The following is a 26,929-nucleotide window of genomic DNA, read 5'->3' on the forward strand; positions in this document are numbered from 1 at the left end:
AAGGGACAGTTGTCTCTAACATGGTGTGCTTAGCATTTAGCAGTGGACCATACAGCAGTTTCTGTTAGAGCAACAGTTGCAGAAAATGACGCTTCTTTTCCATGCAAGGTATTTTCTTTCTGTAAAGCTATTAGCTTCATTTTTTTCTGTAAACTGATAGACTGTCAACCTTCAGATCAGTGAATACTTAGGGATTTTTTTAATTGCATGCATTATTTTGCTGCTACCTTGTGTGTTATGTATGCAAAATCAACCCTCCTTAAATTTTAATTGGAGAAAGAAAAGTGTTTGGCTAGAAGTCCAAATGGAGGTAAAAAAAACCTGATCAAAAATCAGTTTGGAGAGTGAATGTTGGAAGGTTGCTTTTTTTGTGAGTCACAGAAAGCTCTTTAGTTGGAAATATTCAGACAGCTGCCCCATGGCAGGGTAATATTTGTGAATGCTGAAAGTTGCACAGATATTAATACGAATCACTGCACATCTGCAAATTTCTCCCTAAAAATACACAGTCCATTGCTTATTATTAGTTGCTATGTAATATTCATGCATCTAAAATAATCCATCACGGGAGGAGAAATAATTCCCTGGGTTTGATCAATTTCTCTGTAACAGCAGCGACTAAATTTAGTGGATACTGTGCCTGTCATGGAGCAGAGGTTGGAGTATTTCTTACCTTTACCTGAGGGGCTCTTGTAACAGTACTTTGTGTGTCATAAATACTGTGTGCTTAGCACCAGAATAGGAGTGACTAGTGAAAAGCTGAAGCAAACAACCCACAAGCTGAAATGGTTGGGCAAACTATTCAACAAATACCTATGACAAATAAAAGCAAAATCCATTTGCAAATTATTTGTTAATCAGAACGAACTGAATCCTTAACTGGTATAATTTGCAGCTAACAGTTTGTGAAGCTCTAACGGGCAAACAAACACTTGAAAGAAATGAAATACCATGGCTGATTTTAATTAGATTTTTTTACTATTAATGCACCCAGAGATATTAATTTGCTACTCATTATGAGTGAATTAACTGAAAAAATATCAGGCCGTGAAACTATATATATATATATATATATATATTGAATTACAGAGATGGGAACAGCCAGAGTGAACAGGAACTTCTATTTGCTGTCTAGATACTTCAAAACCTACCAGCGCCCTTAGCTGTTACAGCAGAGATGTATGGTTCCCGGGCACTCACAGCACCCCCAAAGTCCTTCAGAGGTATTTGTGACCACACTTCCCAAACCCCTTTTTCCCTGTCAGAGCTGGCAGGTTGTCACTGAGTCATGTACCAGAGCAAAACCACCCACTTCTCGTCCCTTCAGCCATGTGCAGCCTAAACCAGCAGTTCCTTTGCGAGAAGTCAGCAGGGGCTAGCTGAAGATTATCAGCTTACTACATCTGTGTGGTTACTCTGATGGCTAGAAAGTTGAGTTCACAAGTTTGGGAAACACTAGATAGAGAAATTTCTCAACCTTCCTGAAATCTCCAGAGTGCTATCACAACCAGCCAGTATGTGTATGCATTTAAATGCTTGTACTGGGAGTCTTAGAGGTATGCTAAAAGAGACAAGAATGCCCTTAATAATATCAACTGTACGTGCTATTTAAGCAAATATTTACGTGGTTGTCTGGCAACTGAGTTCTTTAGAAGTATAATTACCTCTTGGCTGTGAAAGCAGAACTTTTATTCAGGTCAGGATGTTAGGATCAGAACATACTCTTTCAAGGTTTATTGAATAGTATGTGAATCACTATATTCCAGTCTTTAAGATTTGCCCTAAACCACTATTGAAGTAGAAACCAAAATGGTGTAAGGCTCATTGTAACTTATAATCATTTTATTTTTCACAGTCTCTTCAGTTTCATTTAATCTGTGTTTGCCTGCTCAGTGTACACCCCCACTGTCTTTCTCAGACGTGGATGCAAACTGCAGATAAGAGTATGCACACTTTTTTTTTCATTTTACAGCTGCTGTGAAGTTACAGTTGCAATATAAAGATGACAAGAAGTTCAAGACAAGATAAAGGACCCCAGTGTGATTGGACACTGAGAGGTGCACCAGACTTCCTCCTTTTGCTTGGCACTTCTCTTTTTATTCTTTGATTAAAGTCTTTTTCCTTTACTTACATCCTCCATTAAGATGTCTCAGTGTCATTTAGGGTGTTAATTGAGAGGAGGTTTAAGCTCATCAAGGCGATTATAAGTGATAGTTAAAAATTTCTATATATGGCCTATGCTGGAATCAGCACAGTAGGATGCCATTTTTCTTTTATCTAACTGACATTGGTAATAATAGATGAAATTATTACTAAATCGCAGCTGCAGAGATGATATCATGATTTTTTTGTGTAATCTTTGATGAAAAATTAATTTTTGAGAGGGATAATTTAAAATGATTTAAATAGTATTATACTGAAGTCCTTACTGGTAATTAACACCAATCTTGTCAGAAGTGAATCCACTTTTGCAGCTGTTTCTAAAGATACCTACAGTATTTGTAACTTTTCTGGGAGTGAAATTATAGTGTTTGGACTTTATTTTTACTGCATAAGGACCATTAAGAGAAAAGGATGCTAATAGAGAAGGCTTTGTTCTCCAACAGGGCCAAATTCTATTTCACATTTGCAGTGTTTCTCTATGTGTGCATTTAATTAGCTATGCTCAGCATGTAAGCAGAGTTTAGTATATGCAAAGTAGACTTTACATGGTATTTTTATGTATGTGTTCACATGCCAGTGTACACATAGATATGTATATCTTTATGGGTTAGCTATATACGTATACACAACTTTATTTGTGAGGGGTTTAATTGGTTGAACAGATGGCTGATCAGAAATGCTTCTTCATCTTCATCAGTGACTCGTCTTTCTTTCTTTGCATCGACTTTCATCACAGTGGCAAAAAAGTGCTCTAACGAGAAACAGCTGAAAATAGATTTTTCTTTGGTACTTTCATCATGCTTTAAATGACAGAAGTGGATTTTTTTGTCCTATATATAAAGACCTGCAGGAGAAGGTTAAAAAAGGAAATATAGTGAAATCTAAATAGAAAAATTTGAATGAGAATATGGGAGAGCCTCAGATTATTCCTCTTATCTTCATATTTTACTTTCTTCTTTTTTAAAGTACATGCTGATTTTTGACAAGATATATAGTCGTGGTTATTCACGCCAGCTACAGTACCTGCCAATCAGTTTTTCTTTTCCTCGAGTTTGGTGCAGAAAGGGGGAGGGAGGGACAGGAGCTGAAAGATGACACAATGGCTTAGAGGACTGTTACTTTGGGTATTCATTAAAATAGGAGTTACATGCCCAGCTTCTGCTGTTTCTGCAATTTTATTATATTCAAATCAAAGTCTGGCTTCTGTAGGCTTTATAAAGGAAACAATGTGCCTTATAAACAGAGTGCAGGGTTCATGTAGGAGTGGTTCACTTACAAACAGATTCATGGCTTGAGTTTATGTATAGATATGTGAATAATCTATCACATTTTTAATTTGAAAGGATAAGATAGCCAATATTTTCCTTTGCCAGCATTGAAGTCTTTTGGAAACAGTTGCTTTTACTCTCTGCATTCCTGTGGATACATCACTGTTACTGTATCAACTTTGCAAATTGGTAAACTGAGGAATGCTTTGACTGTCGGAACTGAGAAAATCATGCAGCTGGCTGAGAGTTAAAAGCAGAAGTAGAACTTGGGGAATCTGGTCTCCTCTCCCTTTTTCCAGCAGCAGACCAAAACCACTGGAAAAGTATGGTTTACAAAGGAAAAATTACTCTTTGCCTTTTTAGATCTGTTTGAACTGAAAATGGAAGAAAGACCCCATGGTTTCAGTGTAATAACCTGACTTTTTTTCCATGTAAAGCCTAGTTTTCGTAGGCTTTCTCCTCATAAACTGAGTCAAGAATCTGCCCTTGTGCTCAGGGCAGCTGTGGAAGGACCATGGTCATTGACAAGTGTAGGGGGGGCCCAGAGGAACAGTTCTACTGCAAGATGTGGTGAAGCCTAGGGCTGCAAGCAGAAGTTTTTTCAGCGAAGAAGGAATAGCAATAGAGGAAGACTAAAGTTCTTCAGTACTGCTGTGATGTGTCAATCCAATGCAGATACTTTAGAGTTGAAAGGGAGAAATGTGTAAATAAGAAATTTCTGGACATTAAGGATGTGTAGGGAGCAGTAACTATCTCACAAGCATGCGATACAGGAATAGGCAACTTCTAAATTCTATTATTAAAAGACTTTCCAAGAGAAAGACCAGGATTCAAGTATAAGTATACATGACCACCATCTGGCTCTTTAGTTTCAATTCTTTGGACTGGGGCAGTCTGGAGACAGAGAAGATACTATTAGGACTGTCACCTCACAGCTTTGACATGGCTGGTCGTATGCTTAAAATAGCAGCCAAGAGTTGTATGGGAATTTTCTTTTTCCTCCAGAACAATTACTGCAAGATGAGGAGGATGTTTGTGTGCTGGAAGGATAAAGAAAAGATGCTGGGAATAAGAACAGCAGCTTCAGATTTTTTGAGCCTTTCTTTTCAGATTGTGACCCCTTGTTTGCAGGCTTTGAAACCCTGATAGAAAGGGTGTGGGTTTAGGAGGAGGTAATCTTGGCTCAGGAGGTCCGGCAGATGGTGTTGGCAAATGGCACTGTGGGCTCCTGCAGCGTGGTGTAACACTCTGGAGGTGGCTAGGGGAGCAACGAGATTGTAGGAAGCAGCTGGTGGCAAATACACTCAAGATGGCTCCAGTGAGCAACCACAAACAGCTTGGTAGGGTAGAGAAGGAGCAGAGTATAGCTCAGAGTAAATGAACCAGTGCCGCGTTTACGTCCCACTTCAGGAGGATGTGTGAGAGGTGAAGGTCGGTAGCTGACAGAAAGGAGGGTGATTCATTGCTGTCCTTTTCACCCTTAGCCTCTGTGGGGTAAACCTTTCTTAATGCAAGCCTAAGGTCTTAGACCCCAGAAAGGCTGCCATTAAAGAAATCTGTCTTCATGACTGGAGGCACTCAGTTCCCTTTCATAGTGGCGTAAATCCATAGACTTTCCACTGAAGACTGTGACGCACCTGGATGAACCAAGGATAAGTGAGAGGTGGTCGGAGGACTGAGCTCCCTTCCTTCTCTCCCTCTCTCCCTCTTTCCCTCTCTTTCTTTTAATGTTAAAGACAATGAAAATAATCCAGGAACTTCATATCAACCACTTCTTTCTCCAAAGAGATTAGTAGCTTGGAAAAAGTAACAGGCATTTCTTTCTAGTTTATTGATGCTGATACGGCTTCAGCTAGAGAGATTTTTAGGTGGTACTTGGGGATAAAGCAATAGCATGAAACTAAAACAGGCAAGAAACATACACTTGTATTCTGATTTGTTCAAAGCACTAAGACAGGTAAGAAGAAGGGATCTGCAGTATTTACACATCAGGTAGCACCAGCTAGGAGCTAGAATCCTATGAGCATGAGTTTATGCAAAACAGCTTCACACAGCTTTGCCAACGCATCTCCATCCAGACCTGTAGTATTTTTCACAGCTGTGGACTTTTATCTGCAAAGCCTTACAAAACTGGTTAATGTAGTTTTTTATACATATTGCAAAAAGATTTTCTACAACAATGAAAACAAGCAACAAGAATGTCACTAGTCTCCTGCATTTCTCAAAGGCTCAGGATGTCTTTGGTTATTATTTACCTTGCCTCCCTATCTCATCATGATTGTCTTTTACTTCGTAAGTGCATCATCTTAAGTAGTGGCTATGAAGTAAATGGCTAGTAGGTATTCAGGCCAGAAGGCCTCAGGCTCCTGGCTGCAGACATGGCGAAGGGAGACAAAAAGCACTCTTGGTTGGTTGAATAGGACATCCTCATTGCAGTCCTTGAACTAGGGTCCATGCCAAACATTCTATGCTGTTGCTTCCAAGACGGACAGATGGGGACCTTATAAAATAAGACAGGATGCTCCTTCCCTGCCAATGTCTAAGCATGCTGCCTCCATACCTGTTCCAGGTGTTGATGTAAAGGAGCAAGGTGACTCTCGTGCACATCATGCATAACATGCTCGGTTAAACAGAACTGAATATGAATTGTCACATCTTTTGCTGTTGCAAATCAGTGCCACGATTCTTCAGTCCATCCCTAATTAGAAAGAAGGACTATTGGTTAAAAAACTCCTTAAAACTGAACTTCTTGAGATCATATCTCTATACATTAGGCAGCAGGTTTGGGGTTTTTTAAAAGGGATTTAAAGATAAACAAGGAAAAAGTGAATGCGAGCTTAGATTATATTTTTGGTACTTTATTAAATGTAAAAAGGCTTGACAGTTATGGGTTGGGGTTTTTTTTCCCCTCTCTGTTCCTTCTTTTTCCTGTTATATATCCAACTCCATTTACTATGATCTATGCCTGAAATGCTGGTGAAATGGTGACATCATAACAGTCAAAAAGATAAAGGGAGGAATAAATCAAGGAAAGTAAAGGCGTTTTAGTGATAATTTGTGTTACTTTTTGTATTTTTCTTTTGTTAACACCACTGAGCTGTACTGCAGTATAACATTTTGGAAAGGGTAAGTTTAAAATCTTTCTTTTTTCCCCATCCTCTTCAGCCATGCTGATATGTATTTTTAAATCACTAATCAGTTCAGTGATTAAAATACAGGAAAACCGAAACTGACATTTAAAAATATCTCAAAGATAAAAAACCCCCAAACCTCACTCAAGTAACAAGAATAAAATAAACCTTTTGGCATTCTTCATTCATTCATGAAGTATGAGCTATATAAAACTAATTCCTGGTAAATTATTTGTAGGTCACCTTTAAAGAAGCTCCTGAGATAGTAAGGCATCCCCTGAAATGAAAAGACAGATAGATTTTCTATTCTTTATATGAGGCATGCTTATACTTTAAAAACATTTTTACATTGGGTTTAACGAATGATAAAGTTATTTCAGTGTTACATGATGTTCAGAGTTACTCACAGCATTTTCTAGTGGTCTTAACTATACATACACAAAAGTGCAACAACCACCCTGAAAATGCTTTGGCAGACTTCGCATGTTAATCACTGCAGAATGGTTTCAAATTAATGAACAGAGTGCAATTGTTTCTATGTAAGTGCCTCACTCTGGGATGTAAGTGAAATAGAAATTTAGTGTAGTAGTTGGAAGACAATGATTAATATTTACATTTATCAGCTGAAAAACTTCAGAATGTTATAAAAAGGTAACTTTTACAAAGTAGAGTACTTGTTTCCCTGCTAATAGGCAGCACTTAGCCATCTAAAGTCAGTCTCTCTCTTTCTCTCCCCTTCCTTTCTTACCAGAACAATTGTGATGCTGACTGTAATGCCAAATTCATGTATGTTTTTCTTCTTATGCCATTAAGATGACTCATTTGCAGTTAGACTATATCGCTTCCTCCTTTTTAAATGTATTTTTTTATTTCACAGCTGTATTTTACTTTTTAACATACATTTACTTGATTTGTATATTTTTTAACTCCAGACATAGTGCTAAAAACCTTATTTATTCTAAGCTGTTAATGAAGAGAATTTAAATGCATCGCAGGATAGGTAGTTGTACCTGAACACTCATCGCCAAATACACTCCAAAATATTGTTGTTCATTGTTCTCTTCTACATATTCAAGAGATATTTGATCCAAATGTATAATAAATATGAAAACATATAAAAGCTTTGAATTTTCTATGAGGAAAAGAAAATATGGAAAAATAGTATGACATTGTACTATACTTAGGGGCACTGGTTAGGGTATTTATGCTGGAGAAAATAGCAAAATGCACAGAATCTGACTAGTTTCTTGGAATCTTATGTTTAATACTTCTTCAGTATGGAAATCATGCAAAATTACTTGAAAATGGCTGTCAAGTGTTTGATCATAGCAGTATAGAATCCCCAAGAAGAAAGAAGAAAAAAAATCCCAGTAAAGTTTTGAGAAGGTTTGAATATCAAGTAACAGACTGGGCTGCTGTCTTCATACTTCTGGTGCGTTTTTAACTAGGTTACCTTGTGTTCTTTTCTTTCCTTTCCAAACCCAGTATTTAAAAGTCCCATATGGCAATAGATATTGCTGGAATAGAATGCATACTGTTCTGGAATCAATTTAATCTGAGTTAACTTTCTATATTTTAAAAGGCAGCTGAAATATTTTGCCTTCTCTACATTTTCTTTTGACCTGGTCCTTATCCCCTCTCCATCCTTCTCTCATCTGCAGCCCTCCATATGGGTGTTGTGTAAGATACAGAACTTTCTTTTTCAATCCTGTCCGGGGGTGGGAGGGGGGCAGGGAGGGGAAGGGGATGGTATAAGAGTTCTTCTGCCCTGTGGCATGTATGCTTAGATAACAGACAGAGGGGATTGAAGGTGACATGTTCTATATGTGATGATACCAGACCAGACACATTAGGTATGTGCTCTTCATTAATGGGACAAGAATGGGAAAGAATGTGAATAGAAAAAACAGAATTTTACTTGGAACTTGTTGATGCTAGAAGCATTATTTAACTTTTGAAGAACAAAGTTGATGTTTAAACTTAATTTTCCCTTGTGATCTAGACTGATGACTCTGCCTTTTACTGGCAGACCCTTATCATAGGAGTTAACTTGTGCTCAAGGTCAATAAAAAATCTGAACAGGGATACTGTTAGGGAATAATCCAAAAACGTGCTTGTTTTACTTCACATCCTGCTTAGCAGAGACTCCACTGCTCGTGACTGACAGCTCTTTTCAACCATCAGAGATTTTGGGTCAATAGGTCAATAGATTTCATATCCTGGGGATATCCCCTTCAGATTGCTGATCAGCACCTTACAACAGCCAAAGGCCTGACCTCAGACCATTTGCAGATTTAAACTGAACCAATTGGATGTCAAACTAAGACTTTGGGAGCCTAATCAGTACAAGGTGCATAGACTGGTAGTACAGCCATGATCTGAACTGGGCAGACGCTGAGTTCACCAGGAACTTTTCCTTCTGTAATAAAACTACAGAGAAAAGAAATCATATATTCTTGAGCTGTTCTTTGCTGGGCAAAGGTGTTTGCAAATCTGGGCTAATACCTACAGCTGTACAAAAGCTACATAAATTTGGAAAACTAATTGTTAGTGGGAAACTGCTTCCTCATTTCTTAATGTATTTTTAATAGTGTTTTTGATTGATATTGCATGTATGCCATGTGTATGCTCTCTTCTTGTACCTGGTGTCATACAGAAAGTAAGTGTGACATTATTAGTGACTCATGAACCACAGAAAGTTTCATCTGATATCTAAATTTCTGATCCTATCCATAGTTGTTTCAAAATATGTAAAAAATAATTATAACTTCCAGCTTTCTTGAGAAATCTCTAGTCTAGCCAGATTTCTACTGGAATCAAAGCAAGAACAGACCTTTCTCAGATTTACCTTTTTTTTTTTTTCCCCCAAGGTGGCTTTTGTCTTTCTAGCTTCTTATTGTAAGCCAGCTGATGGTGATTTTAAGGTCCAAAGACATTGCATTCCCACAAGTTTTAGGAAAATAGGTGGTAAAACAGAGAAGGGATACCCAAATCAGGTCCCTACTGGAAAGATACATCTTTGTAAGCTAAAGTGCATTAGTCAACAGAGAATACATATGGGATAGAGACATTACCAATGCCCCAGTTACAGTAAAGGCTTTGGACTCAGCTTGAACCCCATTAGATACAGATCATACAATCATGAGTCAGGAAGCCGTAAGCTTCATGAGTTGTATATCTCATTGTTTCCTTCTCTGAGTCCAAAGGAAGGTCTTGTTCAGGGTCACCAGAAGCTCAAGGATGTGTCACTGACAGCTTGAGGGGAATTGGAGTTGTTAGCATGAGTAGCACTGTCACAGGAGGATGTTTTTTCTCTGTTCCCAATGGATCTCCAGAGCTTCCATACACTAATTAATGATGGAGGCTGCTGTTGTGGGAAAATAATATAAAGGCCCAGATTTTCTGCTGCAGGCAAGGAGCAAGGAGTGCTAATTGGGAGGGAGGTGTGAGCAAAGATGCCACCTTGCACTGACTGATCATTAGCCAGCTTTTGTCCCTTGCCATGAGTTAGAGCAATCTGAGGGTGACTGTAAATTATGTGGACTGCTAGTGGCACCAAAGGACCATTATGTTAGCTAGGCCTCGCTGGTGTGTGAGATATACTTGCTAGAGTCTATACGTTATTTGCCAGGAAGCAGAAGTGGAGAACATCATACTTTGATTTTGAGAATGGGCTAAGGACTAGTTTGAACAAGTGGGAGGAAGCGTTAGGCCAAAACCTAAGCCCTTTATTGGGATTTCTCCATTAACTTAAGTCTTCAAATTGGTCAGATGCTCAGAAAAAGGGCTCTTTGCAGAAGGTATTGATGAACAGAAAAGAGTCTGTGGCTGAATATATAGCAGCACTTTAACTTCTGCCTGAGTATAGTGGCTACTGCATCTGCTGAACATCCCATGCAGTGCGTTAGGCTGTGGCTCCAGAGCAAAATCAAACTTCTCAGATACTCTGCTATAGAAAATCTCTTCTGAGTATCTATACAGTGTCCCTTTGACAAGCTCCTTTATGCCTTGGTCTTCTTCCCCCGCAGCTGTCTCACAGGGATGATGGGATTTGACCAATATATATGACCAATATGTGCAGGTCAAGGATGACATGAAGAGCTAAAAGGCAAAAAAGGAACAAATTACATGCTCTATGTCTAAAAAAACCAAAGGCCAGTCAAAGATATGGAAGTCTTACTCTGAGTAAGGTTTATGAGATCTAGCAGAAATGTGAGCTGTTCTGTCAGCTTTGAATTTGATTTTTTTCCGATCATTCTATCACAGAGAGTCAGTGCAGAGACAGAGTCATTACTGTTCCTGCACGTTATGGTACTTTGGCACTAGGCCATTCTGTGCATACATGCCAAGATGCTTTTATAAAACCATTAAAAAAGCAGTACTAATTAGATATTTAGAGGACTAGAAATCCTGAAGGTTAAAATACCAGTGAAGCAGTTATGACCACAAGTGTGTGTTACATAAGTAAGCCCATAAAGAGCTTGCTTCACTGGTGAAAGCAAATGTTTTGAACCCTACATTTCTTTTATAGTAGAACAGCTCAGACTGTTAAATGTTTTTATATGTGTGCTACTATTTCATACATTTGTTTTCATTTATTATCTTGTTTGCAGTTGTACTGAAAGGCCCTACCATCATACCTGTCCCTGCACACACAAAAATTCAGACTCCACCTTAAATTGCTTGTAATCTGTTAACCTTTCAGTTTAAAAACACGTTCCAAGGTATATTTTAAGATAGCAGATAAATATTATTGATGATGTAGCAGAGAATGAATGTGGGCATGATGTGAAAAGTTTTTTATTTAAAATTAGGTTGCTTGCTTTCATTTAACAGTTTCCATATCCTGCAAACTTTGAAGTACACTAGGCTACTTAACTGGGCAAAAAAAGATAACCAAGGAAGGAAAGCCTACTGTGTCATGAATGGCTTGGAGAAGGTGGAGATGGAAGAAACTTTCAAAGAAGAGGAACTAAGGGGCAATCAGTGAAAGGTCCAGGGAACAATTTAAAAACAAAAAGAGGACAGCTGCTTGTACTTTCTCACAAAATTATGACTGGGTGCTGGAGAATATTGTGGGAGCCAAAAGGAAAAATGTCTTCAAAAAAAGGATTAGACAAAGTTGTGTAGGTCAAACACAAAATTACCGTGTCCTACTGTGTCCCCTCCCCTCCTTGGGATTATTAGACATGACAACCTGATGTAACTACCTAAAAAGAATTTGTAAATTGCCAAATGCTGGAAGCAGGGAGGGTATGACCATTTAGGGAACGACCATTCTGTTATGTTTCTTCCCTAAACATCTGATACCATCAATAGTCAAAGAAAGGTTACATGGACCTTTTGTCTGATCCGGTTTAGCTGCTCTTATACACAAGACACTGATCCCTATGTATAGGTGTGGCTGACAGCCTGTGTGAATAGTGGTGATAAGATTTAGTCCTTTTTTTCACTCTGGATACATTTTAGAGACTCTAGTCCAAAGCTGAAGAGTAGTTTGAGAATAGAAGCACTAGCTTTTCATTACAACTATGAGGTACAGCAAACACTCCTGTAACATGACGTGAGATTGCAGTCATGGAGCTGTGCCATCCATCCTCCTCTCCCTATTTAAATTGTGTCTGTATCCACGCCTACCTTCTCTGGTTCATAGGAAATTTGGCTTCCTTCTGAAACATGAAAATCAATCGAGGAAATCGGACAAAGCCTTTTCTTGCAGCAACATTTGGCCACCCTCTGTATTAGCCCAGTCTTACACCTTTGCGTAGAATTAACAGGTCCAACAGGTCCAAGACTGGTAGTAGCTCAGCTCTCAGCTTGCTTGGACCGTAATAATTATACCTTACTGACTACCTTGTGCTTTGGTTTCAGAAGGTGATGAAAAGAGGGGCTGTTTTTCCAGCTGAGTGCAGAGTACAGCTGAGAAATAAAGGTGAGCATATTTCTGTTACATGTCCTGATTTGCCTCTATGTTTTTTGATATTCTGACCCTGCTGTTCTCTTTCCCAAATAATGTAAGACTCCCCTAAACAACTGCAGAAGGTGTCACAATCACTGAAAAAAAGTATAATATAAACCTAAATATCTGAAATGCAGGGTAAAATTATTGTCTGGGCTGTGGTGATTCAGTCTCGCTGTACTCGGACTTACACTCTAGCAAGTCCACGTGGACAAAGACACACACAGATACACATACAAGCAAATAAATGGCAGGGGGAAAGGAGAGAAAATTACACAATTATGAGACTAATAGAAAACAAGACAATGGGGGTGTGATATTGTACCTACAATGGTGTTTGATTCAGAGACTCCTTGCCTTAAATGACATATATTATCAATGTTATCCTCTGCGGATCTCTCTCTATTTTTGTCCCCGGATTTTGTAATCCTCTTTCAGCTTGATACCTTGTTTTCCTTAGCTTCAGGTTATAATATAATAAAACAGGTATGCATCCATCTGTAAGTTGCACTTAAGCTGATATGTGCACTGTATGTACATATACATAATATTTTTACATCATATAATATACATAATATTTTTACATCATATATAAATGCGGTACATATATAGGCATATATATATATATGCACACACAAATTAATACTTTGATGTATTTAGCGTTTTCAACTAATTATACCTTGCAGTCTCATGTTAATTCCCATTTGAAGCATTTGGCACTATTCCTCCTAATTCATTTATATTAATGAGGGGAGGATCCTCTGAGCAATAATCAGTTAAAAATCATGACTAGCTTTGTTAATAAATACCAGATTGGTACATGATACTGTATTGGCTTGTCCTTAATTAGGAAGCACTGGAAGGAGTACCAAGAGGGAAATATTCATAAATTTTTCTTTTAAAGTCTAACTGCTCTCTTTCTGGTATTTGCATCTTTGAAACAGAGAGAAAAATGATAACTTTGAAATGTTTTTAATTTTCCTGCACTTAAAACAGCTTATCTTTAATTAAGATATACATTTGATATAGAAGTTTTTCCAACCAAGTCCATGTAGGAAAAGAGAAATCAAGAGAAACATAAGCAACATTGCTAAGTATTAGGTAATGGAAATACTTAATTTAAATATTAGAAAACCAGAAGTTTTATGAAGAATTTGGGGAGGCTGGATGGCTCAGGGAACTAGTAATGAACTAGTGAATTCTTCATTTCTAGGTGATTGATTGCAATTGCATCTGGTAAATGCTAGAAAGACATTCCCACAAGCCTGTGTGCAGCAGTGGCTCATAAGCCAGATCTTAAGACCTCATAAGCCAGGTCTTACTCTCAGCTGGGAGTCCAGGAATTAATGGACATCAAAACAGAATTGGAAGATGTTAGCAGGGACAGGTATGCAATACCTTTGGAGCCTGGGTCTGGAATGGTAATGGATAAGTTGCTCATATAGTCATTGAATTTTTCCTGGGTTTTTCAATCTCAGAATCCTTTAAAGTGGCAACTTTTCCTGGCATCACTTCCACTGATTTTTTTTTCCCCTCATGTCTTCTAAATACTTAACATCACTGTAGGCTTGCCAATGTGCAATCCACTGGTGCTTGTTTATGCCAAATACCTCCAGCATATGTATGCTTATTTTATCAGTAATCAGTAATATGAGTTACTAATACAGGAAAACTTAATTAACAATACCTAGTTTTTGAGATCTACTGAACAACAGAATGGTAGGGACTGATGGCCTTGTTTTATGCCATGGTGGAAACTGAAGTCATCACTTCTTATCAGGATCTTTAGAATAGGTTAGTGCTTTGAAGCCTGAATCATGGATGTGCTGATCTGGAGTGCAGCAGCACTGAACTGTGCTCCTGCCAGGACAGTGCTGCTAGAGAGGGTATGCCAATATAAGCCTGGTTTTTGCTGGTCAGATAGACTTTACGGTGATCTAACTGGTCACCTGATGGTGACCATACAAATATTGCTTATACACTTATTTTATCTATCTGAAACCCTTTTTCAGTCCATCTGTAGCGTACCCTTGCAGCCCTTCTTTCTTCCACCCATTCGTTCACATCTGTACTTTCAGAAGAGAAGTCTTTGCACTATGACATTCATGGGAGTGGGGAAGATGGGAGGGTTAGTTGTGGGCAGGCACTTGGCACAGTGCTTAGTCTAGCTAAGCACTTCTGATCTGGAAGGCAGGAGACCAGCCTGAGGCACTGCTGTCGATTTGTGAAGTTGTGCCTCCATTTTCCCCTCCAACATTTGTTTGTCCAGTCTGTTCATCCTGGAAGCAGCTTGCGGCAGAGACTGTTTCTTACAGTGTATGTATACAGCTCCTGGCACAGTGAACTGGACCTCCCTTTGGACCTCAAAGAATTGCTAAAGAACAAAAAGTCCTGCAATGGCAGCTAGAGCAGAAAAAACTCGAGGGGCAGTGTGCAGAGACGGGCACTGTGGGAGGAACAGGACCATAGGACCATCCCATGTGAGGGTGAGGAATGACTTTCCAGGGCAAACAAGGGGCAAGCCCATTGAGAGGAGTGGGGTGGTGATAATGTCTTCTGGTGGAGCTGTGCTTAATGGGGATGGACCAAGGCCTTGGTTGGTGGCATGGGATGGCAGGCCCTGGTCACTGCAGGAACAAGTGGAGGGCTGTCATGAGAAGGCGGAGCAGAGATACAGTGAAAGTGGATCTGTTTTGAGAAACTGGTTTTCAGACTTTTCCCTGTATCAAAGTTTCTCTGAATATCTCTTAGCTCCCATCACACGTTCTTTTTAAATGTCTTTTCAACCCCTACTGTCTTTACTCACCCTCTCTTTTGTCTTTCAGAACTTCATATCTCCTCAACCAATAGTTTAGAAAAGCCGCTGTGTTTAGGATCAGAGAGGCCTGAGCAGATTATTGCTGAAAGCAGAAGAACCTCTTATGGGACTGGGTTTTGTCTCCTGATCTAACCAAGTCTGACCTCCTGCTGGTCTCCCCTTTCCCTGGTGCTGAGACACAACATCAGTTTTATTTTTGGTGGTGAAGGGAGGCTGGGAGGGAAGTGCCAAGGGATGAGAGAGAAGAGGGATTGCTGGGGCTGGACAGTGTGGGGTGGATGGTCCAGTGAGCACTTCCCAGTCTAAGCATCCTGTCACCTGTATCATCAGTACTGTTTGTGACTAGACAAATAAACATCAGCCCACTACCTATTTCAAACTTTGTTTAGCAATCCTGAGCAGAAAGTCTCACTGTTTGTCAAATAAGAGTGAGAAAGAAATAATAATTGGGAAATTAATTAATTTTTACTATCTTTTAATTGTTCATAACAAATGATAAAATATTTCTAATATAATAACCTGAAAACTGTTTTAAAAAAAATCTTTTGACAGGATCCTTTTAAATTTACCAGTGACAGAATGATTGTAAATGTATATCAAACAGCTGCTTTCAGATGCAGGTAAGCTGCTATTGAAAAGAGATTTCATCCTAACTGTTTATGCCTGCTTTTGATGATAGTGCAGTTGAGTATTGTGTTATTTAATAATGCATTCAAGCACCTGTTTAGAGAAGGTATATTCCACTATGGTCCAAAATGAAAACAACCCCATTACTTGTCGGGGTTTCATTCATAATTCTTGTATCACGCTCTGATTAGAGTATACATTGAACCTCAGATGAGCATTACCTAAGGCACAGTGAGTTAAATGCACTGTATAAACTAGGCACAAACCACAAAGCTACCTTTAACTTGCACAAAACAGCAAGTAGAAATTGATTAAAATATGCATTCTACTAATATAACGGCTGGTCTCAGTATAAAAATTAATTAATGTTAATAGTACACAATCAAAACTGCTTTTAGAAATCTTCTTAGAACATTAACTAAAATGTTCATCTTTTTAATGCATTTGACTGAACCTCTGAGACTAAAAGCTTTGCTTCCTCCATGCAAATGGGAAAAAAAATCACAGCCTGAATTTTCAAGTGGTTATTTTATAGCAACCTCCCCCAGCCATTTGCTTTTGGATTTCTTGTTAACCTGAGCCTGGTCCCAGGCCATGTGTGAGGTTGTACTATTAGCTACTACAGATTAAGGTGGCAGCCCTGGGAATCGAGGCCAATAACATATGCAGATTGAGCCACAGAGCAGAGAAGGAGATAACTAAATGAAAAAAGGGGAAAGGGTATTGTGTTTAAAGAAGCAGCTCAGCGATATTCTAGGCTTTCATCTCACAGTTATTGTGAGCACAAGGTGTGAATATTTGTCAAAAAAAACTCCAGGGCACTCTCTTCCTCACAGTCCTGGTTTGTTTGGTTTGTTTTTACATTTGGGCAAGACAATTCACTTTATTGGGATGAATTTTTCTTAGCCGGTTTCATTTCCAAAATATAAAACTTTAAAGAGCTACTGCTGTGGGCACAGCAAGTCTAATCCCCTGGCTCCCGTGGGATCTTGTGAGAGGTGCCTTGGACTAGCCTTGGACTTTGAGCCTCCAAAGCAAGAATTCCCTTTGGATAGTGTCAAATCTGTCAGTATCATTGATGCATATCTCCAAGAAAAAGCCTTCAGTCTGGGATATGAGTCATTTAATAATAGACGTGGGTTTGATACATGTATTTTATATATATACACACACACTGGCACACACACATGTGTGTGTGTATATATATATATATATGTATATATAAAAACTTCTCATTATCCACAGGTACTGAGTTATTCCCTTTCTTCTTCTCACTATTTATCCCCTCTCCTTCCTATTCCATCTGAGTTTTCCTCTCCATTTTTCTTCTGTTTCTCAGAATCCATCTCAAACCTTTCTGAGTTTCAGGTCCTTTTTTTTCCTCATTTCCCCAGATACCTCTACATCTTTCTAAAAACCCAGAGAGGCTTAAAAACAAAAATGGCTCAGCCTCAGAGATGTGCTACCAAAACCTACAGAGACAGCAACAGTTTATATTGTAAAATGGTTTTGTCTGGACCTTATCAGTCAAGAGCTCCGACATGAGTTCTCAGAAACCTGGCACCTTGACATACATGGTTTTTCACGCTTCCAGCACCCATCATATTTTTTCCCATTTATGTTTTTAGCAATGTGTGGTGATGTAGTTTGATGGCATCATTTAAAAAAAAACAATCTTCCTTTAAATGATACAAACGTAAGAAAACTCCCTACTTTGTTGATGTGTAAAACAGGAACACTGGATTCAGTTTCCAGCTCCTACATGAGTTGGAGATAGTTGCTTGCACTCCTCATTTGTCAGCTTCCCCTCTTCAGAGGAAAGGACCACAACTTGTTTCTCCTTTGTCCCTTCTCGGTTTTGTGGAACTAGTTTTGGTTAAATTCCTCATTGCCCTGAAGAAACTGAGGGAAGTTCATCAGAACAAACTACTCCTGCCTTCCACACCAGCTCCCCTCTGTTTGTGTGCTAGTATGGTCAGCTTCAGAGTGGCTAATTTGTCACCTTCTCAGCTTTGCTTTGGGTACATATTTCATTGCCCTGTACTTTCTTTACAGGTACAGCGTATTGTCTTTGTTCTCTTCTGGGCTTACAGTGACCTGGGCCATCTCAGCCATGAATATCTGTCACTGCTGTCAGAGAGATCCAAAGTGCTGCTCCTCCATGGAGAGATACTCTAAGGCAATCCCTGATGCTGTCTGTTCCATGCTTTTTTCCTGTCCTTATACATTTTAATAACCAAAACATTAACATACAGAAACATTTCATCATAAGCCAGGTGAGAGCTAACTAGCCCTTTTTTTCAATTTGCATTTGTTCTAAGTTTCAAAGACAATTTAACATTGCAAAATCTGAACAGATGACTTAAGGAGACATTATTAATGGAAATATTAAACAATTAAAATCAAACCTTTAATGTAATTGAACAATATGTTCATCCACCCTGCCAAATGGAGTGAGTAGTTACAGGTTTTGAGAGGACAGATGGATGTGTGGTAAACCATCTAACTTCCTGGGTAGCTAGAGATATCAGCAAGCTACCTAGAAAGACACAGATAACTGGACCTGTGGCATATTCAGGGCTAAATGATCCTAAAAGGAAGACAGCTTTCTTTCAAAGGTATTTACTGTCACACATTAGAGAAATTGCTAATCATTAAAGAATTATCTATAAGAAGAAAATCCAATCCATGGTTAAGTACTTTACAGTTTCTGTCTGGGGATGATGAATTATTGGTAGTCCTGAGAAAGGCTCCTTCCTTTTCACTATTTCAAAGCAGACAGAGATAAAGTTGTAGGTGATAAACACGGCCAAAAGATTGGTGAAAGCACACTGTGAAGGGGGTGAGCAGCAAGTCTTCTGGCTTTGGATTGAACCTATTTGAGAACTGGTAAGAGCCTCACTGGCTATTCCAACTGCATTAAGCAAGACTGCTAATAAGTACTTCAGCTTAAGGAAGAACTCACTGCTTTAAAAGTGGTCACCACAACACTGGTCCAATGGAGCAAACATTTGATAAAGGGAATACTTGTACAATGTGGATTTTGTTTGAAAGTTTTCCTTGGTCATATAATACCAAATTACATAAAATCTAATATAAGAGTGGATATACTGGGAAAAATCATAGGTCCATCAAATCTAGTCTACTGTCTTTTAAAAATAGCTTGTAATGGATGTTTAAAGAAAGAATTTCAGAAGAAATCAAGTATAGATGCTTCCCCAATACAGTCTCCCACTTTTTGGTAATATGTGGTGCAAGGGGATTCTGAGCTGAGTGGGACATCTGATGTCTTTTGAGAGACTTTTCTTTCATGGTTTCCAACTGTTCTCTGAAACTATTTATGCTTTTACCATCCAAAATGTATTCTGGCAAGGAGTTCCACAGTTACATCAAAAGATACTTCCCTTGGTTTGTTTTAAATCTGATACTTGATATTTCACTTCAGAGTGGCAATCCAAATTACTTTGTCATCTTTTTTTAAATTATAGTATCTAGTATAGGACCTATCGTTAGTTATCTTTACTTTGGAGTTTTTTCCTTTGTATAGACTTGCATTTTATTTTACTTGCCATTTCACCACCCAGCTACTCAGTATTGTATTCTTCTCACCTCAACTTCACTCCCTGAATACCAGATACTTAATTTAAGATAGATCTGCCCTATGACAGGCATCTAAGAGAAACAGAATGAATCATTGACTGGAAACACCTTTGCTTTATTCATTGCTTATAGCATCTCCATTAATTAATTTCTCCATAAGACTGCTAATTCCATTTTGGTGTGGGGTTGTTTTTTTTTTTTTTTAAATATTTCCAACCAATTTGCCCAGTAGAGAAATTAGACTTACTGCTCTACAGCTTCCTGGATCTCCCTCCCCACTCCAAAATGCTTTTTAAAATTTGTATCATATTTCCCACCTCCATTCCTTTGGTACTGAGGCCAATTTAAGCACTAGGTTACACACCACAGTGAGTAGTTTGGCAATTTCATATTTGAGTTCCTTTAGAGCTCTTGCATGAATACCATCTGGTCCTGATGATTTGTCACTATTCATTTTACCGATTTGTTCTTAAACCTCTTCTACTGACACATCGATTTAAGACAGGTCCTCAGATTTGTCCCCCCATAAAGAATAGTTCCAGTGTGGAAACCTCCCTAAGCTCCTCTGCAGCGAACACTGATGCAAAGAATTCATTTAGCTTTCTGACATGGCCTTATCTTCCTTGAGTGTTCTTCTTACACCTGTAGGCCTGATTGACTCCCTGGCAGGTTTCCTGCTTCTGATGTATTTGAAAAAAAATTTATTATTATTTTTATGCCTTTAGCAAGTTATTCTTCAAAATTTCGTATCTCCTGCATTCTTTTGTTTTTGTGTTTAGGCTGCTACAGTTTATATTATTTTCCATTTTCCTTTGTCAGAAAACAAGCATGAGACACAAAAAATAAAGGAAGCAAACAAGTAGGTTATTGGGGACAGAGTAAGAGAGACAAAGTAACAAAAATACAAGACTGTTAGCTATTCTTAAACAATCAAGAACACCACTATATGTCATTGCTTGTCTGGTCTCCTCCAGATATTGTGAAAAAGGTGAATTCTACTAAAGAGTTAGAATGATTACTAGCTAATATTTGACAGGATCAGTAAGGATCTTGGGAAAAAACGTATATTCATTTCTAATTTAAATATATTTATCAGATTTGAGAAAAGTTGTCTGATATTTCTGATATCCACCACTCTGTGGAAAAGCCACATCAAAGGGGAGTAAATTCTTTTGGTTTCAGTTTAACAGAAAAGTAAGCAATTTCAGACCAAAGAGCAATTGCAATGAGCCTCATAATTGTATTAGTAGCAAACATTTATTGCTTGGCTTCAAATATTTTCATCCAACTTTCAGCTCAAATTTACAGTTCCCTTTGTATGTTCTCTCTTTCAGTTCATTGTCACCCTAGATTTTCAAGAAGGCTTCATTAATGTCAGCATCTTTTTGTCTTCTCTTTCTCTCTCTTTCTGTATTTTATTTGGAGAAACAGAAAATAGCTCAGTGTAAGCGAAACTTTCTCCTCTGTATCTGAATTCCATCAACTGAGCAATAACATACATAAGGGGAAGGACTTCTGCACATAATGCTGTTGTATATTTGCTAATGCAGTGACATAAAGATTGCAGAAATAGTGCAAAAAAGATATATAAAAGGGAGAGGGGAGGCTGAGAGAGCTAACCATGGGTTCCGTACTGATAGATCTTGTTTGCAGTAAATATTTAGGAGCAGGCTAGAAATTTGGAGGAGGAGGAGAAAACAAGGAAAAGAAGTAGCTGAAAATACTGAAAATAGACGTTTTCCAGCAATTCTGCTCACGCTGCTCATTATGAATCCAGGCCAAGGACAAAGAACCAGGACAAAACAGTAGGGTGCAAAGATAAATCTCTCCCTCCTTTTCCTTTACTCAGTGCGGAAAAAAAAATCAAATAGTCTGAACCATAAACATGTAAGAGGTGGTCCACATCATCAACACCAACTACAGAGCAACACAAAAAGAAAACTATTTGAGAAGTTTGTAAGGGGAAACTCTTTCCTCTACATGGTTTCTCGTCTGTGAAGCCACTTCACACCATGCCCAGTGGCCAGAGTTTTGTCATCTAGAAGGTCTTTGGGTGAGGCATGAAAGGGCTTAAATTTACATCATGTCTTTAGCTTGAAATTTACCGCATTAGCATTCCTGATGAGAGACTGGAGAATATTTCCACTTTCTCTTTGCACCTCAGAAGGGCAAAGAACAATCAAGGCAGCTATTATGGTGCACTATGAACACAGGAGCATCAGAAGTGGCTGGTTTTCCACTGGTCATTTCTCCAGCAGAGCTTTTAATTGGCAGAATTTGTTGTTTGCAGTTACCTTCCATGTTTAAAACTTGAAAGAAGAATAAATAATTTTCTAGTTTTTTTTTTTCCCCTTTACCGGTCCAGCAGTAAATAACAACCACAGAAATCTTATTCTTGTAATAACTTTGCTCATGCAAATTGCTTGACTTTCATGCTTACTTTAATTGATTTTAATGGGGCTAATTATGTCAAGGAGGTGTTCTCACTTGTGGAATAGTTTTCAGATTAGATTGTTGGATAACATCAGGTAGAAAAACCCCATTTTGGACATATACCTGAGGCAAGCCTGAGAATCGCAATTAAGGGTGTAATTCTTGTTAACAGACTAGTGCAAAAATGGTTTATTTGTTTCTTTTGTGCATAGAAAAAAATTACTGTGTATAAGTATTGAAACTGGATTAACATCAACTCTTTGCTGACTACACCGTGTCTTTCTGAACCCAGAGGAAGTGGTGGTTGCTTCTGTTTAAGGAATTTGCCATTTCAAGGCAGTTACAAGTACATAAAACTCAGTCATCTCAGAAAGCAACAAAAAGAAATATTCATCATAGACTGACTATACTGGGAGGACACCATTTGGTGAAAATATTGCTTCTTTCTAACAAGTTAACGAGAATATAAATGACAGCTAAACACACTTTTTATTTCCCTGTGTTTTACCAATTTTTCTTTGAAAAGCATGTAACTTCCTTCCATAGGAGGCAAATATCTTTGCATTATAGTGCAAAAAGAGGCACAGATGGTGGGGAGAGGTGCCAGCTAAGGTGACACTCCAGCTCACATGACCTGGTGATGGTCACACAGCTGTGCAGAACCCTCCATCCAGAAGGCATCAGGATCTAGGTCTGAGAAAGACTAAGCAGGATATTAGTATTTTTTCATGTTAAGAACAAAAAAGGAGGAGAATTAGTCACAATTTTCTTCTTACTCTGCTTTTAAATTATAAAATTACACATTCACAGTTAGTGTTCAGATGTTTAAAGTACATGTAGATGCTTCTGTCCTCACCTGGAATTGTGGGTATTCTCTGACATGGCAAAACAGACCTTTTTCAATTTAGTGCTTGCAGTGTATTTAAACAATTAAACACTAGATTTCATATCAACAAGCTTTTTCTCTTTATTTTATTAATTTATTTTGCTTGAAAAGTAATTAATCTGTTGGAAAAGCAGAGAAAGTCTATGTAGGTGTATTGTTGCTGTTGGCGCTGGGCTGTCTAAAGTTCTAGAGAACACCTTATTTTTAATTTTGCTGCATATGATTCCACATAACATAGAGTGTTACTAGTGCTGCAGTGTAGAATGTCTCGGTGATCATCAGTGTGTTTATAGGTCTCACAGTCAGGGATAACAAAGCTTATGTATTCTGTACCTTAATATACTTTGCTTTGATTCTTCTTCTCAGACACAATGGAGTGTTTGCAAATACCATGGTGTATTGGTATGGTACATAGTAGCATGTAGAGGGTTTGATGAATTAGACATAAATGCCTTGGAAACTGGTTGTCAGAAATAAAAAATAATGTTAATCAGACTACTTAATAGAATAAATTTTATGTAGTAAAGTTTCTTATTTGAATGTTGCAAACTAGCCTACTTTCAGTAGGCACAGCAACATCTGGTTGACTTTCTGAGAAGGGATGAATAAATTTCTCTGAGTCGGTAGGTAACAGTGGTAGTGACAGAGATATCAGTAACCCATCTCAGGTCTGGACAGTGATCATCTCATTGCAGAGGAATATATGAGAGCACTTTCTAACAGAAGAAAGTAACAGCTGCACTGCATTTACAGAAAGTTATCTTAGCTGATTTATCAGCTTGCACTCAGGACAGGCTTTTCATCTGCCCTCATCTGAGAAGCCAAGTTATTGTAATGAAGGCCACCAGCAGGCTAAGAAGGGAAGGAATTTAAAAGTTTGGGAGAAATGCATGTCAAACTCTGTTTAAGACAATATGAAAAACTGCTCACGTACATACAAATAGGTGAAAATTCTTTTTCAGCTTTATTTACCTGAGAATGAATTTCAGTTTGAAGAGGCCTTTATGTCGTTTCAGGCAAAGCACCTAAGATATAAGCAATTTTCAACAAGAGTACTACACATTTGTCTTTGTAACAATTTGTATGTAACAGCTTTTATGCAAATGACACTAAAGTGGCACCTTTTTTCTAAATTGGACATTTTTATGGTTATAATTTTCTTCTGTAATAACAGCAAAAAAATGGCTGTCCCAGTGGAGTTGAGCATTTCATCTCTAGCGCTGTTTTGTGAAGTTGGAATGACAAGTTTCTTTCACTTGCACAAAGAATGACAAAAAAAGTATTTTTTGTCATTCTTGTCTGACTTGGTTGAGGCAGTTACACTTGGAAGCAGCACCAGTCCCCTGACACCAAACTCCTCTGCCAGCAAGAATGGTATCATAAAGTCGTAATAAAACTTAAAGGAACTAAAAAATATTGCATTCTCTCTGTTTCTGCTCTTTGAAAAACATAAATTACTTTGTTAGTTTAAGCAGTTGCTGCTTTGGTTTGGTCTTTCGCATTGATTCCCACTTGTTCTCCTGATGTCAGACATGTGACTTTTACAGACCACAGTCTTGGATTTGATTAACTACGATACAAGTGAATTTATGTATCTCATGCAAACATCCCAAGGCATTAGTATAATAAACCAAGTAAACTAGGCAGGTTCTTGTTGCTTAATTGACTGTGCAGCTCTGCAACAGCAATATGAGAAATTCTGGGCCTTTAACAACGATTAAACTCTATCCCAGTTATCAATTAATTAGTGATCTGTAACCGAGAAACTTTGCGATGGATGATTTTACCCCCATGAAGTGATAAATTGGTAGACTTTAATTGAGGAGTATAATAAGGTTAACAAAGTCAAAGTTGAAGTCTGATACTTCATCTCATAAAATATAATTAACTGTACTATTTAGTAAAAATCCCACAAATATTTATTTTAATGTGAACAGCCAATAAATGCTAAAAACCCTTCTCTCTCTCTCTCTAAACTACGTATATAATTTCTATATACTTTCAATCTATGACCTAGTTAAATTTGAAGTCTTTTTTTTAACTACTCTTCTGTTAGTGCTGATTTTTATTTCTACTACTCAAACATTACCAATAGTGCTCCTTAGCACTCTGCACATTGGCTTAGGTAACTAACACTAGCTTAGGAAAGCACATACGTACCTGAGTGCAGCACTTCTTCAAAAGAAACTGTCTAGATGGCTCAGCCTGGGTCCGCAAACCATGTCCTTCACCATACAAAAGTCTAGGGCCACATGGAAGCAAACTCATGGTTCAGCTGCACTTTGAATCGCCCAAGCCCAGGGTACACTGTTCCTGCTGCTATCCCCAGCAAAGACTATGCAGGATTCTAGCACTGCATAGAGCATAGAAACCCAGTTACATTCCTTGTCCTGAACACAAACAAAACAGGGCACTTAGTCAAGATGGTGTATTTCGGCCATTAGACACCAATGCTACATCTTGAGGAACAGAGTTGTCCACTGCATAGCTCATCCTCCTACGTGAATGGGAGAAAAATCCCAGTACAGAAGAAGAAATGCCTAGAAGAGTCCTCTTTCTCTTCATCTGTGACTAAAGGCAGAGGAGACATCCTCACAGCCAGAGGATGCTTTAGGGGCAATGGAAGAGCAGCTATCATTTTCTGAGACAAAATGCAGCCATGCTTTGGAGAAGCAAGGTAAGAGTTCAGTCTTCCTGTAGCCCAACCAAAACAATGTGCTGCTTGTAGCTTGCTGTATTTGGCACCTGAAACTTTGTTTTTAAAGCTGCTGTGGTTGTTAATCCATTTGTCCTAAAAAGGCAAGACATAGATGTTGATCTTTTCTTCCAAGTGCCAAACAACTACACAGTCGGTGTCTTCATTTAGCTTTTTTGTGTCTGGACATCTAGCATGGATAACTTGCTCCACGTTCATTGCAGGAGGTAGAGTTATCTTTGAAACAAATCTTATGTAGTTTGTGATCCATAAGTCACTTGGTACTTGGGGAACATCATAGAGCTAACCTTAATTATTGTATTAATGAGCGGAAAGGTCAAGTTCAGCGCTTCTTTTTTTTAAAAATGCTTATAGCCTGAAATGGTTTGAGTTAGAAATATAAGTTGTTCTCTCTCCGCTCAACAATTTCTGCCTTTGAAGTTCCTGTGTTTTGCATGGTACTTCCATTTCAGCTATACAGTATCCATACATATAATTGCTGAACTGTCAGAGTCGAGAGTGACTTGAGACATCTTAGAATTCCAGCCAAGGTAAAGCTTCAAAACAATTAAATCAATAACTGTGTATGCAAAAGGAATTTCCTGAGAATAATAGCTGGGGGGAGGAGATGATTACATTAATAAGTATATTAGAATGTTAACCCTGAAATTTTGCTTCTAAATCCCAGAAAAAACTCTGTCCAGAACCATTAACATTCCTATAGAGAGATACTGGCAACCTCCATCCTCCTGTCCCAGAAAAAGAATACAAAGCATTGTGGATACAGCTGAGTAGGTAAAGTGTTTTGTATGTTTGGGGCACTCCCACAGAAATCATGTCTTGTCTTTAGTCATTTGGATTACTTAAATAATTTCTCAGTACACCATCTAATTTATAAATATCTGCTTATGAAGAAGCACTTTGGTATTATGGGGGGGATGTTAATGCATTATTTACATTTTAGAAGCACAAATGTCTTTTTCTCAGCATAGTATTAATTAATAAATACTTTGTGCATTTAATAGTGCCTTTCATCTGAAGACCTCAAAGCATCTCTAGACTTCTACAAGTGGGCAAACTGAGGCAGACAACTACTAGGCTGCATTTTCAAGGTCACTCTGTATGTTCCTGGTGGAGCTAGCAATGGATACCCTTGTGTGTTGGCTACGAATCCTGAAACCAACCCCCTGGCCCATTGCACTGCATGAGCAACTCTATGTACGCTAATAGATTATTAATGTTCTGACAATCTAATGGTTTACTTAGTTTGATGTACCTTTAGGGCATTATAATTAAGGAAATATGTGTTAACATTAGTATTAAAAATACTTTTTTTGTCAAATATTCAG

The 26,929-nt window shown here is 38.2% G+C and overlaps 1 long non-coding RNA gene across 1 annotated transcript; it reads left to right on the top strand.

Annotated features, from left to right (window-relative positions):
* The first annotated feature begins 15,472 nt into the window (after positions 1 to 15,472).
* Positions 15,473 to 18,143, top strand: LOC140653032 (uncharacterized). The gene is made up of 3 exons (XR_012043011.1): positions 15,473 to 15,507; positions 15,892 to 15,959; positions 18,022 to 18,143. It is a non-coding gene; the product is annotated as an uncharacterized lncRNA (long non-coding RNA).
* The last annotated feature ends 8,786 nt before the right edge of the window (positions 18,144 to 26,929 follow it).

This window comes from Ciconia boyciana, chromosome 6, assembly GCF_034638445.1.
Source record: "Ciconia boyciana chromosome 6, ASM3463844v1, whole genome shotgun sequence".
NCBI classification, from domain to species: Eukaryota; Metazoa; Chordata; class Aves; order Ciconiiformes; family Ciconiidae; genus Ciconia; species Ciconia boyciana.